The sequence below is a fragment of the Ambystoma mexicanum genome, chromosome 4p (assembly GCF_040938575.1).
Source record: "Ambystoma mexicanum isolate Mex_15411 chromosome 4p, UKY_AmexF1_1, whole genome shotgun sequence".
Taxonomy (NCBI): Eukaryota; Metazoa; Chordata; class Amphibia; order Caudata; family Ambystomatidae; genus Ambystoma; species Ambystoma mexicanum.
Genome location: NC_090927.1, coordinates 1198841104 through 1198855224, shown reverse-complemented (window position 1 = coordinate 1198855224; position 14121 = coordinate 1198841104). Strand labels below are relative to the sequence as shown.

Below are 14121 nucleotides of genomic sequence, written 5' to 3'. Positions count from 1 at the left end.
ATAACGTGTTGGCAGTTGGGGCCTTAAGTTTAGCATAAAGCAGAAGCTTCCTCCAATCAACTTGTGCTGTTAAAGAGATATAGCCTAGCTCGAAGCGAATCGCAGCCAGGGGTACTGCATTGGGGATGAGTAAGACCCGTCTCCATATGTCCCCTTCAATAGCATCCAATTTGGCAATGGTTAACCGAGTGCCAAACTCTAGGCCATAAATCAATTTCGGTGCGATTTTCCCCTCGAAAAAGAGTAAAGCAGGTCTAATGGAAAATCGGCCATATTTACGGTCAATTTTAAGGACCTGACTGGCCAGTACCTTAGCTTTATTCAGGAGAAGAAGGTTCTGCCCTTTTGAACCTCTACTTGCTCCCAGATAATAGCCCAGGTAAGTAAGGGAAGTGGAGCAGGTTACTGTTGCGCCTCCTAACTTCCAGAGGTTTGTTTTCTTCCTCACAACCCCTTTAGATAAGGCAAGGATTTTGGTTTTCGCAGGATTAATATTCAAGCCATTAAGTTGAGCATAGTTGGCGAATACATCCAGCAAACGCTGTAACCCCACCTTAGTTAGATCAAATAAAACAAAATCGTCAGCGTAAGCCAACCAAATAAGCTTCAAAGTGCCAATACTCGGCGCTAATAGCCCCTCTTTCACAAGGTGTTCTGCTACATCTGAAACATATTGATTGAACACCCAAGGGGCTAGCACACAACCCTGTCTAACCCCACGATGGGTACGGACAGCACCTGACATGTCCCCCTTTTTATTTAACCGGATTCGAACAGTAGAATTGTTATATACCCCCTCCAATAGGCTAATTAAGCCCCTTGGCAGACCCCAGGCATAAAGTTTTTGCCATAGCCTGTTTCGGTCAACACAATCAAAGGCTGCCGAGAGATCCACTGAGGCCATAAAAATAGGTCCCCTAGTTGAGCTCCAGGCAGTCTCCTGAATACACTTAACTACCAGTCCATTGATGTTAGTGGAGTGGTTTTTACGGAAGCCCGTTTGAAAGGGGCTCAGGGGATGGCTAGTTTTTTCCCAATCCCTTAAGTGTGAAAGAAGAAAAGCAGAGAAGATTTTACAATCCGCATCTATCAAAGCGATAGGCCGATAGTTTTTGGGATCGGACCTACTACCGCATTTGAAGATCGGGATAACATATGCAGTGGACCAAGAAATAGGACATGTCCCAGTTTGCAAGATATCCCAAAACTCAATACATAAGAGATTGGCCTAAAGATTCGGGTCTGCTTTAAAGGTATTGTTCGTTAACCCATTCGGGCCAGGGGCTCTTGATCTCTTACACCTGCGAATTAACTCCAGGATCATATCAATCTCTAACGGTGGATCCCATTTAGGATGAGGGACTAATGGATCATAGTCAGTAAAACTGGCCATTGCCGCTAGGGGGCTAGGTGAGAATCTATTTGAGTAAAACTCTAGCCAACCTTGTTCCGCAATCGGATTAAGTTCAGCAATGGCCTGGTTACCATCCTGTCCATTAACGATCTGCCAGAAGGCTCCCACATTTGCCTTCATGATAACCTGTAACATTAATTCCGAGTCCTGTTGTAATAACTGATGTTTAATTGTTTTACAGTAGTTCTTGTGGGCTTGTTTAACCTTCTTAATAAGGAATAGGCGAATGGACTGGTCGCTTATTGCAGTTTGTAATTTCCTAATATTTTTATTCTTAATAGTTTTTGCTGCTGCCACCTCAGAGTTATATTGATGTGAATGCCTAGTAATTGGAGTTCGGCTTACAGAGCTAGTGCCAATATCATCTACTGCCACTTGTATCAGGGTAGTAACCATTGCAGAATTAAATGTTGCCAATTTCCAGTCAAGAGTAGTCTTGTTAAGCATGTCCCACAGTTTACCATTCAGAGTTTCAATATTTTTAGGGGACCACCGGATAGCAGATCCTGATAAATTTGGAGAGACCCCGATCGGATGGCACAGCCGCCCCTTTGTCAGGCAGATGTTAAAAGTTGCCGTTAATATACCATGGTCACTCCAGGAGTTCAGGAAGATTTCAAACTTCGAGCATCTTGTAAGAAGATAATCGTCCACAAAGATGTAGTCGAGCATGGAGGTGGAAGACCCCCGCCGCCAGGTATAACTAATAGGATTTGAAGAGGGTTGTGAGAGGTCACGCAGAGGATGTAAACCTAGATTGCCCAATTCAATGTACCAAGTTTGACTAGCCAGTTTTTTCCTTTTGTCACATCGGTCAAAGGGATACAGCTCACATAATGCCCATGGTGAATAGTCGAATAAACAATCACAGTTCAAATCCCCAGCTAGTAGTACATGTCCTGAGTCATTAGCCAGCACCCACTCCAAAATAATCTGCGAGATAAGAGACACAAACAGCTTAACTTCACCAACCCCTGTGTGCCAATAGATGTTAATAATTAGTAATTTTAGATGGCCAATACTCGAATTAAGAACTACCCCCAATGCCCCATAGGGAAGACCCAAAAGAGCCTTGCCGGATAGCCCAGAGCAGTTATCTACTGCCACCAGTAAACCACCCGAAGGTCTACCCCTCAGATTATATTGGGCCGGCTGATCGAAAATTTGAAAACCATCTAAACAAGGGGCTGAGGTCATCCAAGTCTCTTGAATACATAAAACATTTGCATCTCTCAACAGATGTAGGCACTCCAAATTCGAGAATAGGTGTTGATTGCCTCTGGAGTTCCAAGATTTTATACAAAGGTTCGACTGAGAATCTAAGGTCAGATTTGGGGGGATAAGCCTAAGGCACAAGTTTTTGCCACAGGGTGGAGATGATGGCGGCCCAGTCAATGTCTTTGTTTTGTTGATTCAATGAGGTTATTGGTATGGGCAGGGTATCCTGGCCACCTGCATGGGCCCCTATTGGTTTAACTGCTGATTGTGAAAAAGAGGGCCCATTGGTCGACATTTCCCATGCTGAGGCCGCTTCAACTCTGAATCCCAATTCCTTCAGAGAGTCTTTTTGGGTAAGAATCAGTTCTTTGACAAGTGGTGACGCAAGGAGAATCATGCTCATATCCAAAGAGTTGCAATCCAGGAAGGCCACTCTATCAATATCCTTAGAGGAAATGAGAGCGAGGGCTGGGATTTCAGAAAAAATAGATAATACATTACAACGATTCAAACAAACAGGCTCTTCCAATTTCAGCAGACTTTGAATCTTTATCAAGTGTAAAGGATAGGGTTTCTTATTATTCGTACATTCTTGGCGTGTTAAAGTGTCCGCTGATAGATTTTGAGAACCCTTCATGGTTATATCAAGGTGTTTGACAGCAGCAGGGGGCAAAGGTCTGGCCTGTGGTTTATATAGGCGATCCACCAGGTTGCGAATCCCAACAGAGATTGTGGGGTGGGTAGAGGCAGGCAGATTGTTAATATCCTGAAAGAATCCCCTCTCCAATCCCAGATCCAAAGGAAGAGCAGGGATCAGGGGCTGATTAGATATTATATTCGTAGGAGGTTGCAATTGAATGGGACCCCAATTTGCCGGGATTTGATGAGACCTTAAGACCGACGAGCTCTGTGAGTACTTTAGATCGGTAGCTTGAGTCACAACCCGAGACAGAGGAGTTACTTCAAAGGTTGTAAATTTTCCAATACCACACCCCTGATGTAATTTAGTATGATTTACACCATGTGGAATCGCAGGAACCATGGGAAGTTCTTCTCGGATCTTGGAATTGCCAATACCACTAGCTTGAGTCACGCCAGGAGTCAACAGAGCTGCTTCATAGGTTTTAAATTTACTAGTATCAACTCCAGGTTGTAGTTTGCTGGGGTTTGCAGCTTGTGCAGCCATCGGAACCATTAGAGTTTGCTCACTGGACCTAAATTTGCCTGTACCACATCCATGTTGAAGTGGCACCAAAGGGCACAGTTTTAAAATAGGGGAGGCGTATAGGGTTTCACTTATAGGCTGTTTTGAGGGGGCCAAACAGAATTTTGGAGGGTTTCCTGACCACATGTCAGAAACATGAGTAACTGGAGGGTTACAACTATCGGTTTGAGCCATGGAATCAACCAATTTGGTCATTGGAGGCTTAAAGACATTCGTTGATTTACCCTTAGAGATAGAGGCAGTATTCAAGGAAGTGAAGACCTTTGCAGTAGATTTGGTGAAGAGTAAGTTGGTTTGCTTTGTAGCCAATTTCCGCTTGATAAGGCGCTTTTTGCGTGGGGCCGTCGTTTTCTTGGGAGCAGGGTGCTTAGTAGCACTGTCTTGTGTACATTTAAAAACCTGAGTTGGGATCAAGCTTGTTATAGGACTGGACTCTATCGACTGAGTAGGTTTTGTAGTATTCGATAGGTCCTCAGCAGTATTGCAGGGATTAGCCAATGAAGTGGGCTTAGTTTGTTCAGAAAGAATTTCTTTATTAATGGCATTTACTATAGTAAATGGGGACCAAATAAAGTTAGATTGACCCGGATTGGGAATCGAATTAGGCAAGCCTTGAATAGGGTCGGCCAATATGCCTGTAGAGATGGCAAGAGTACCAAGACCAGCAGAAATTGCTGGTAGATCCTGATCATGAGCAACAGCAATATTAGAAGATTCCACTGGCAAGTTGTTATCCGATATCTCTATAATTTGGGTATTGACAATGGCTGTTTGACTAGGGGGGGTTAGAGAACTTTCGCCCTGTGGTGCTTGCACCGGCCGCCTCTGGGATATCTCAGTGCCGATCCAATCCACTTTGTTATTAAGATCCACTAAGATATCTGTACCAATACAGTCAATTTTCAGATTAAGTTCTGTCATTGCAATTTTGACAGATTTAAGCTCGGACCAAACATTGTCATATAGCTCAACAAAGGAGCTCAGAACAACGTTTAGGGCTGAGACTGTCGGGTGCGTCAGTCGAATCCGTTCATCCACGTCTTTTAATGTTTGGTGTAATTGTGGAGAATTTACTTGGTTCCGATTGATGGACACAGGGCCTAAGTCCGGATCATAGTCCGCTATGTTGTTTTCAATATCTTCAATAATGTTAGTTAGGGCGGTGGGTGTGTTATCAGCCACTGGCTCTTGAGAAGAGGATCTAGAGGTATCCGGAATTCCAGTAGTATATGGCAGATTCATCGCTTTATCCGCACACTCAATTATGCTAAGATCAGTGATATTATTATTTCCACCGAAAAAAGCTTGTGTAGACATTGCCGAGTGATCTAGCATAGCGTTGCCTCTAAAAACTTTGGGAAGTTTTATTTCTGTACTGGTTGAGTTTGCTTTTAAGATGTATTTGTCCATGTATGTCTGCCCAAGTACTTGTTGGTATAGTTTAGGTTTTCTAGGAGTTTTATGTACTACAATATCGCCTGCTGCAGAAACACCGGTAGTAACATCTGTAGTCTCAGAGTTATGAATCATAGCTTTATGAGTGGCTAGTGGAAGACTAGATTCCAGGGTGTTTAAAGTAATAGGCTTTATCGAAGTGAGGCTACAAGACATGGCATAATTTGAAGGAAGGGTAGATTCCACCGAAGATGGAACAATACAGAGAGACTTAGAAGTGATTGAGGACACAGTATTAGATAATCTACACTTGGCCATGATGCAGGTAGGGTCAACATGTAAAGCCGGGTCAACTAAAATAGCATCTGATAAAAATAGAGGGCCTTTTTGGCTGCGCAAACCAGATCTCATCATAAGATTAAATAAAATCAGTATTTAAGCAATGCAATAGCGTTGTAGAAACAAATCTTTGCCGCCAACTTCCCCAAAAAATAAAATGTTGTGTTTATCCTTAATCTGGTTAACCTGAGTATGAGTGTGGCCGGATGAAAAATATAGCAGTCAGTATGAGTGTTATTAGTCTGCAGCTCCGCTGTCACTAAGAGCACAAATTTCTATTATTGAAAAATTAAAAATAGTCAATGACAGTAGCTTTGTAAGTGATATTATGTCGATACCAAGAGAGCGGCCAGACAGAATGGTGAGTCTGGAAGTGTATGGCTGAATCTTGCGAGCGTACAAGTAGCATTAATGGATTTAAGTGCCATGCTACATGCAGAAAAGACCTTTTTTGACATAGCGTCAAATCTCTCATCATCCCTGTCTTGTGGAACAGTAGGGTATGCAGATCTACTCTTCGATGAAGTTGCTGCTTGAACAACCAAACTTTCTGGAGTTGGATGTTTGGACAAATACTCAGGGTCAGAAGCAGATACCCTATATTTGGCAAATAGTTTTTTGTTAACTGCCGGTATAACCTCAGCAGTTTCCCAGTTGGCCGATATTTTCCTCTGCAATGTAGTATGAAATGGAACCACAGGATCTTCCGGTGGGCCTTTAATTAAAACGTCCAAGATGAAAGGAAGGTGAAGGTGTAGACCAACCCATGAATTCTATTATTCTGGCCATTAAAGTTCTGTAAGGGGTTTCAGCATGTTCCCCTGGGTTTTGTTTGGCAAACTCTACTTCTGGGGAAGTATCTAACCCACATGCATCATGCAAGGATTCTTTAAGATCCTTCAACTTATTTTCTTCAGAGATAAATTCCTCTGGTACGGGTGTTGTAGTCCTCTGCAACCCAAAAGGTCTTTCATGATCAGAATCCTCCCCTTACCCATAAATAGAGGACAAGGCTCTGAAATAATCTGACCTTGGAAATGGCTTAAACCCCATTTCTAAAGCAGAAGGGGCCAAGCTTGTAGTAACCGGTTGAGAAAACGTCGAAGTTGTCGACGCAGAAGTCAAAGGCTTCGAAGAAACCGAAAAAGGCATCGAAAAGGTATGACGATACCTCGAAGAACTCAAAAGGATCGGGATCCTACTTGGAGTCGTCGAGGTTGAAGACATTCGAGGTTATGGTGGAAGCCCTCAGTAGGACTACTGACTGCGAAGTAGTGACAGCCGTAGGTTTGTCCTTTATCGGCATCAGCGTCGATTCAACCGATCTGTGTGCCGATGGGCCCTTCGATAATGGCGTCGATGACGCAGATATATGAGTCGAAGGGACCTTCGACGATGGCGTTGATGACGCGATCTTACTGCCTTTGCTCTAGGGTTCATGAAGCTCTCAGGCAGTTTCTTTCGCCGGGTGCAACGACTCGCAGCGTTTTGATTTTACGGGTCTTTCACCCATGGCATCAACTTTAGCCATCTCCAAGGGGGTCGAGGCCGCTTTCTCGAAGACGCTAAGCATCTTTTTACGGAATTCCTCCCACTTAGCTGTGTTTTGTGGGGCAGGTGACCCTTTCCGGGGAAACAGAAGACGTAGAAGAAGAGGGTGATCTACGACGCCTCTTTTTCGAGTGTTTGGATCTCGAAGACTGATGGGAACCGCTTCGAGACCTCGAACGGGAATGTTTCTTGTGACGGCGAGGAGACTAATGTCTCGACTCTGCCGAGGAAACTTTCGAAGGAGTAGAAGTTTTAAGAGCCTTACGTCTTTCGAGCTTCCCCTTACGCTCCTTCAAGGCTTTCGCCGTCATGGACATGCAGTCCTCGCATTCTGAACAATGGTGCTCCGATCCCAGGCACCACAAACAGATCTTGTGAGGATCCGTCAACGACATTTTCTTTCCACAATCGACACTTTTTGAAGCCGGACCGTGGGGTCGACGGTTCAGATGAGGAAGCCATTGAAAAGAGTAAGATATATTCAAGGAATAAGTAGAATCTACTTGAAGAATGAACTGAGCAACATGATTCCTAGGCCCACAAAGCGCGGAAAAACAGAACTGAGCAACAGACGCTTCGTGTGTCTATGCGCATGATGACGGCGGCGCCGATATGGAGGCTGTCGCGGGACACCAACTCGAGGGACGTCTACGTGCAGCGCCCTCTACTGAAAAACAATTCCGAGGCCAGCAAGCTGGAAGTAATCTATCAAGATAAGGAATACGTCGGAGGACACAATCCCTTCAAAAGGGCCATCAGATGTGTGTGATTCTCGTCATTTGCATGACTTTGCCTGACCCTGGCATTGGGACATGTCAGGTAAATGGCTTTGGTGTTTGTTCATCATCTTTCATGATGTGTGGAAGTGTTTGCGTCGGAAAAAGGGTGGGGTACAGTTTGAGTATCCTACAGGGTAGGATAGGGTACAATAAGAAGGGGAATACTGCATCTAACCCATCAGTGTCCCACTTCCACTCCCCAAGCACCCCCATCCAGGTGATCATCCCTCACTGGTCCACCCCCAGGAACTGGATCCAATAGTGATGGCTGTGTCCTGGCATCTGGATGACAGATCCCTGGGGACTAGTCATGGAGACAGCTTCAGTCGCCCTCAACGGGCTGCTCTTCTTTGAATGATTCTTGGCTCCAACATAGATTTGAAGAATGGCTGCAAGAGACCTCTCCTATCCAGAGCTGAAAGCAAGTCCAAGCTCTGTGTTGTACCCTCTCTCCCTCCCATTGATTTGTCTGTGCATGTGAACCTGTGAAGCCATTGAATGTATTGCATGTGCATATGCAGGAGCACAGAATGTTATAATTTGCTTTGGGTTGCGTCCAGGGCAGTTCAATGAGAGAAGCCTGGGTCATGGAAGCCAGTGAGCTCTCCCTGTATTACGTATCATTCAGCCATCTACCTCCTTTACCTGATGTCATATTATGTATCCTGTGAGCATGCAATGTAAAAAAGAAACTTAAGGACTTACCAAGATGACTCCAGAACTTTCATTGCATCACTCACCCATGATAAGTGTTAGAATGGATTTCTGAACTCTGCTCTTGTTAACAGATGTTCAGGAGGTGACCCTAGTTTAGTGAAACAGGGAACACTTCTGCAAAGTTAGCCAGGACAATTCAAGGTAGCTTGGAGAGCAGTCTGGGCTAAGTCTCAGGAATGCTGGGGTGATCTGAGGTCTTGGATAAGTACACACAATAAGACAACAAGAATTACTCTTAGACAGTAGTATATCAACAATATACAATTTATTAAGACCAGAACATACACAGGTGAATAATGAAAAACACAGTAATCCTACTACTTAAACACACACTAGGGAAAATGTATGGACAATGCGTTAAGGTACGGCTGTCATTCCAAAAGCTGTAAGGAGGGAAAGCACACAACCTTTAACACAATGGCCCCCTCCAGAAATGGAAATCCCCAACTTAAGGTGTCCAGCTCTATGAAGATTGGAGCCTTGTGCTCAATGTTATCTTGGTGTGTAGAAGCGCTCGTCGATGCGTCACGCTCACAAGGGCCAAACTTCAATGGGAACGAAAAGTTAGAAGACGACACTGGAATGTGAGATATTTGGTTCCACGATTCAGAGGCGGGTCTGCTACAGAGAACAAAGCTGTCCCAAACAATCTGATAACTTTAAGAAGCAAGACCTACCCAAGTCAAGACTAGGCCACAAGGGATACTTTGTGCTTAAAAACAGTATGGATGAACTAGGGGCCAAAGGTAAGTGGTATGATTACTCACCACCCTTAGCTCACTCCAGGCTCAAACTTGGCAGGTTTGAAGGTCGTCTGGAATATGAAATTCCCTCCTGGATTACGCTTCAAAGTGACAGACTCTGCAGGTGCAGGTCTGATTTACATCAGAAGCTGTTGCTAGGCAGAAACCTGTGCAGTTCCCTTAGGGACCACTGCAAAAGGCTTAATACTACAGTTCTTGGCAGTAAACCCAATTGGTAGCAGTATGTACCACCCAGATTTACCTGGTAGTTGTGGCTGAGCAGCAATACTTCTCTCAAGAAGAGTTAGACAGTATATAGAGTATACAAGATAGGTACCAAAATACAGTAGCACAAGCAAACACTGACCAGAGCTTTGGTATCAAGTATATAATTATTTATTTAAACACCCACTTGGAAACACTCTAGCACTATTATTAGAAGTAAGTTCAAAAACACAATCACTATTACCATATGTACACCCCTTATTCCTTATTAGACCAGTCTTAGTTAACACCACTTATTTCCAGACAGAGGTGAGCGCTTAACTAAAGATGGCACTATAATAAGTTTAAGATAAAGGGAGGGAAAAGGCAGAGATAGGAACAGCACACAACACAATACTTTAGAAGCACCCAGCAACGCAGGAAAGTCAACTAGTGAGCAAAAAGTTCAGACCAGGTTCCCTCTTGGAGAGCGTAGACACCACTGTGCCAGAGATCACAAAGTTTAAAAGTCTTGAAAAGTCTTGCAGGGAGTACAAAAGGAATTAGTTCAGTTCAGAAAAGTTCAGTTAGCCAGCCTAGGGCCAACCCAAGTGGTAAGTTGAGGCTTTAAGAGTCACCCCACACAGACCGTTGCGAGGGAGGCCAGGCGGACACAGTACCTTAAAAGTGGAGAGGATCCTCCAGCGGGGGAAGTTGTTCTTGGCAGCGGGTGCAAGTCACGGCGTCGTCCAGAGGAAGAGAAGATGGACGTGGAGGAAAGCTGAAGGTCGTTGCACTGCCATGGAAGAAACCAGCCGCGGAGTTCTCTGGTTAAAAGGTACTACCCTTTTATTCGTGGTAGTGGAGAAAACGTGGTATCCCGGTTGCCGGGGTGCTTGGCACAGGCAAGGCGGCCATGAGATTATCCGGGAAGGCGAAAAGGCGGGCAAACTGGTTATCCCCACCAGTCAAAGGAAGACTCCTCTTCGGATTGAAGATCTCCTCTGTCGTCGGGAAAAGTGGTGAGACGGTTCAGCAGGGCTCCACCGGTGGTGTTGTCGTTGCAGGTCGGCTCAGCTTCTCCCTCTTCGGATTCTTTGGTCTTGTGGCGACGTCTGAAGTTCAGTCCCCAAAGCCCTGCTTTAATGCAGAAAACCCCCATTCATCAGTCCTAGCTGTCAATCAAACATGCTAACTGGTGAGCCGGGCAGCTCACCACTGGGCCGGACGGCTCACCACTGGGCCAATCACACAAGAGTGCGACTTGAGTTGCCGAGGCAACTCAGTACAGGGTGCCTAAACCCCCTCCTACATCCCCTGTGGTACCCAGACAGAGTGGCACCACTTTTGGAGGCTTCTGTGGAGAAGCCCGCAAAAAAGTGGAACAAAGGGCTCGACTTGGGTTGGAGTCACAGAAGCGAACACAAACGCCATTTTGGAACCGAGTTTCAGCAAAAAATACCAACCGGTGAATTTGTATTAATTTAATAAACCAGCGGTATGTTCAAGGCTATTTTAAAAAGTGGTAGCCTCAAACAATGGGAAAATCCCATAGGAATATATTCGCAATTGAATATAAAAAGTAGTATCCACTGCCACCAGCCAAAACTCGGTCGGGGGGGGACTGGACAGTGTCCCCGCGAACAACAGACCCCGGGGCAATCGAATTTCCCCGACCAGTACGTCCACAATATGATGGTTTGTACTGGTTCTGTTCAAAATTTAAAACTAGTAAAGCCAATGGTGACTTTACATGCCCTGGGAGACAGTAGTCAGTCCCAGGGTATGGAGTCTGTTTGGGGGTTGCTACGACACCCCTGGGTTACTGCACGGAGGGTTCTGTGTAACCCACATACCAAAAACACATGAAACCCTATGGGGTAAAGGACCCCATAGCCCATAAAACACATACAAAGTCAAAGGAACACCTCAAATCATGTCTAAGAGTGGGAGAAAAAGAGTCTCACTCTTAGCAGGAGAAAAAATAAACCCCAAAAATCCAGCAAAGCTGCTTGGGGACTCACTAGGTTTGGGAAAGTAGCCTTATAAGAGAATTCTCCCTAACAGCTGTATCTTGTCACAAATGCAGGACAAAGAAAGCACAGATGTAGCTGGTCTCAGGATACTTGAAAAAAGGCGGGAAAGTCGCCAGCAGTGGCCAACACAGTTGCAGTGACACAGGAGCACGTCTTGCGGACCGACGCACACTTGTCTCTCACAGACCAAAGCAGTAGGGACGACAAGATTTGGCAAGAAGGTGCCTTGTAGTGCTAACTAGGGTTCTCCCTAAACTCAAGCCGAAACTCGATATAGCAACAATCCAGCACAGGTGCCAAGGGACGAGCTGGTCAGTCCACTGGAGGGCCAGGGACACTTCTGAGAACACTTATTTGCAGGGCACCAAGGAGACGTTGAGGGTCATTGGTCCCACCACAAAAGTGTTGAAGCACCTTTGCAGGTCTTTGGAGATCGAGCGCAAAGCAGGGCTTTAGCAGGACAACAGTGGGCTCAGGGTGCCAAACCTTCTCTGTGCAGTTAGACATTCCTTGGATCTGCTCCGCTTCTCAGGAAAATTGGTTCCATCTAGAGGTCAATTTGGACTTGAGGGTGATCTCTGGGTCTGCACTCAGAGTCCCTCCTCATATCCTAAAGTCTAGTCAATGCCTTGCACTCCAACTAGCCAATGAGGAGATCTGTGCCACTCATGCACACTAGCAGTGGTCCAATCAGGGACCACTGTAGCTCTCATGCCCTTGTGCACACCAGACATCCTGCCACCAGTAGTGTGGATTGGGACCAGACAGTCCCACCCCACTTCCTGGGTACCCACACACGTGACATGCATTAGCACGCGAAAAGCAAGGGGAGGACCAAAGGACAAAATGGCCATAGGAGAACACAAAAGACCTTATGGAACGGCCATGACGGACACTAACCACAGTCAGAGCCAAGCGTGGTATGGCTTGGTAAAAGTTAATAAAAATACACACAAAGCTTCTGCTGCCACCAGTTTACTCCTAAGCACATTGTCCAGTTAGCAAAAAAAAAATCCTTGGAGGCCTGTCTGAGAGGATGAGAAGCTCTGCGAACCACAGTCTCATGGGCCACCAAAGCGTTATCAGAATGATGCTGAGGTGACACGATTCTTTTATCTTGCAGAACACCCTGTGGATCAGAGGTGTAAAAGGGAAGGCATACGCTGTCAAGCCGCTCCACTGAATCTGAAAGGCGTCGCCCAGAGAGCTGGGGCCCTGCCCCTGCCAGAACGCAAACTGCTGACACTTCTTGTTGTCCCAGCAGGCAAAGAGATCTACCTGAGTAAGCCCCCATCTGCTGAAGATCTCCAGCAGCACCTGATCGTTCAGTAGCCACTCGTAATTGTCCGCTCCTAGTCTGCTGAGCCTGTCCGCTTCCAGGTTGGACTCCGCCGGAAGGTGGATGGCCCTCCGGTAGATGTTCTCCAGGGCCCAGTCCCACATGCTGATCTCTAGGTTGCACAGTGGAGGGGACCTGGCACCACCCTGCTTGTTGACATAGTACAAGCTGGTGGAGGGGTCCGCCTGGATGAGGACGACCTTGGCCCCAATTGGCGTTAGGAAAGCTTTGAGATAACTCATGGCTTTCAGCTCCAGCCAACTAATATGAGACTCCTGCAGGGTCCAGACTCTCTGGACACAGTGCTTGTCCAAGTAGCCCCCCCCAGCCTTCCATGGAGGAATGGAGGCGGAATGGTAATTCGGGTCCGGCAGTAACCGAGCCGGAAAAACCGGCAGGTTACCGCCTGACTCGTAATGAGGCCCTTGGTCTTTCAGTTGGAAATTCACCATAATCTGTAAGAAAGGTATATGCTGCTGACAAAAGAAACGCTACAGTCCCATCTAGTGGTGGGAAAAAAATGTTTTATGAATGAATCAAAGCGTACACGGTACGCAGTAGAAAATGAAATCATGTGTATTTGTCATAATTTCATGCGTAAAAATGCTCGATACGCACGTTATCTGCACGGTCATGACAGACACTAGCCACAGTCAAGAGCCAAATGCGGTAAGTGCTATATGGCTCAGCAAAAGTTAATAAAAATACACACAAAGCTTCTGCTGCCACCAGTCTACTGCTAGGTACATTACCAAAAAATCCTTAAGGGATGTCTAGGGCCAGAAAATGCAAGGATCCCAATGCGCGCTACAATAATGTACTTTGCGCACTGAAATGCAGTTGGCAAAAGGGGCAACAAAGTCATCAGACTAATGGAAAAGACATTTCCAGTACTGACTGTCAGGACAAGTCAATTTCCCCAGAACAATGAGCAAAAGCCCCATGCAGCGCAGCCAAAGGCTGTGTTTCACTAGCAGAAAGTCAGGTCAGGAGGCTGAAACAAAAGAAAAAAAAGGTTTCCCCCACAAATAAAGACATATAACAGCATTAAGTGAAATTTTACCTAACAGTAAGAATCTGCACCATTCAAACATCAAGTAGTTACAGATCAGGTCATTCACTCGGACGCAAAAGCAGCAGCTTTCCAGGGCAAGTGTATGA

General features: G+C 45.7%; 1 protein-coding gene across 4 annotated transcripts in view; it reads right to left on the bottom strand.

Moving 5' to 3' along the window:
* BUB1 (BUB1 mitotic checkpoint serine/threonine kinase) overlaps positions 1 to 14121 on the bottom strand; it is a 1594853-nt gene that overhangs the window by 642773 nt on the left and 937959 nt on the right. The window lies entirely within an intron of this gene.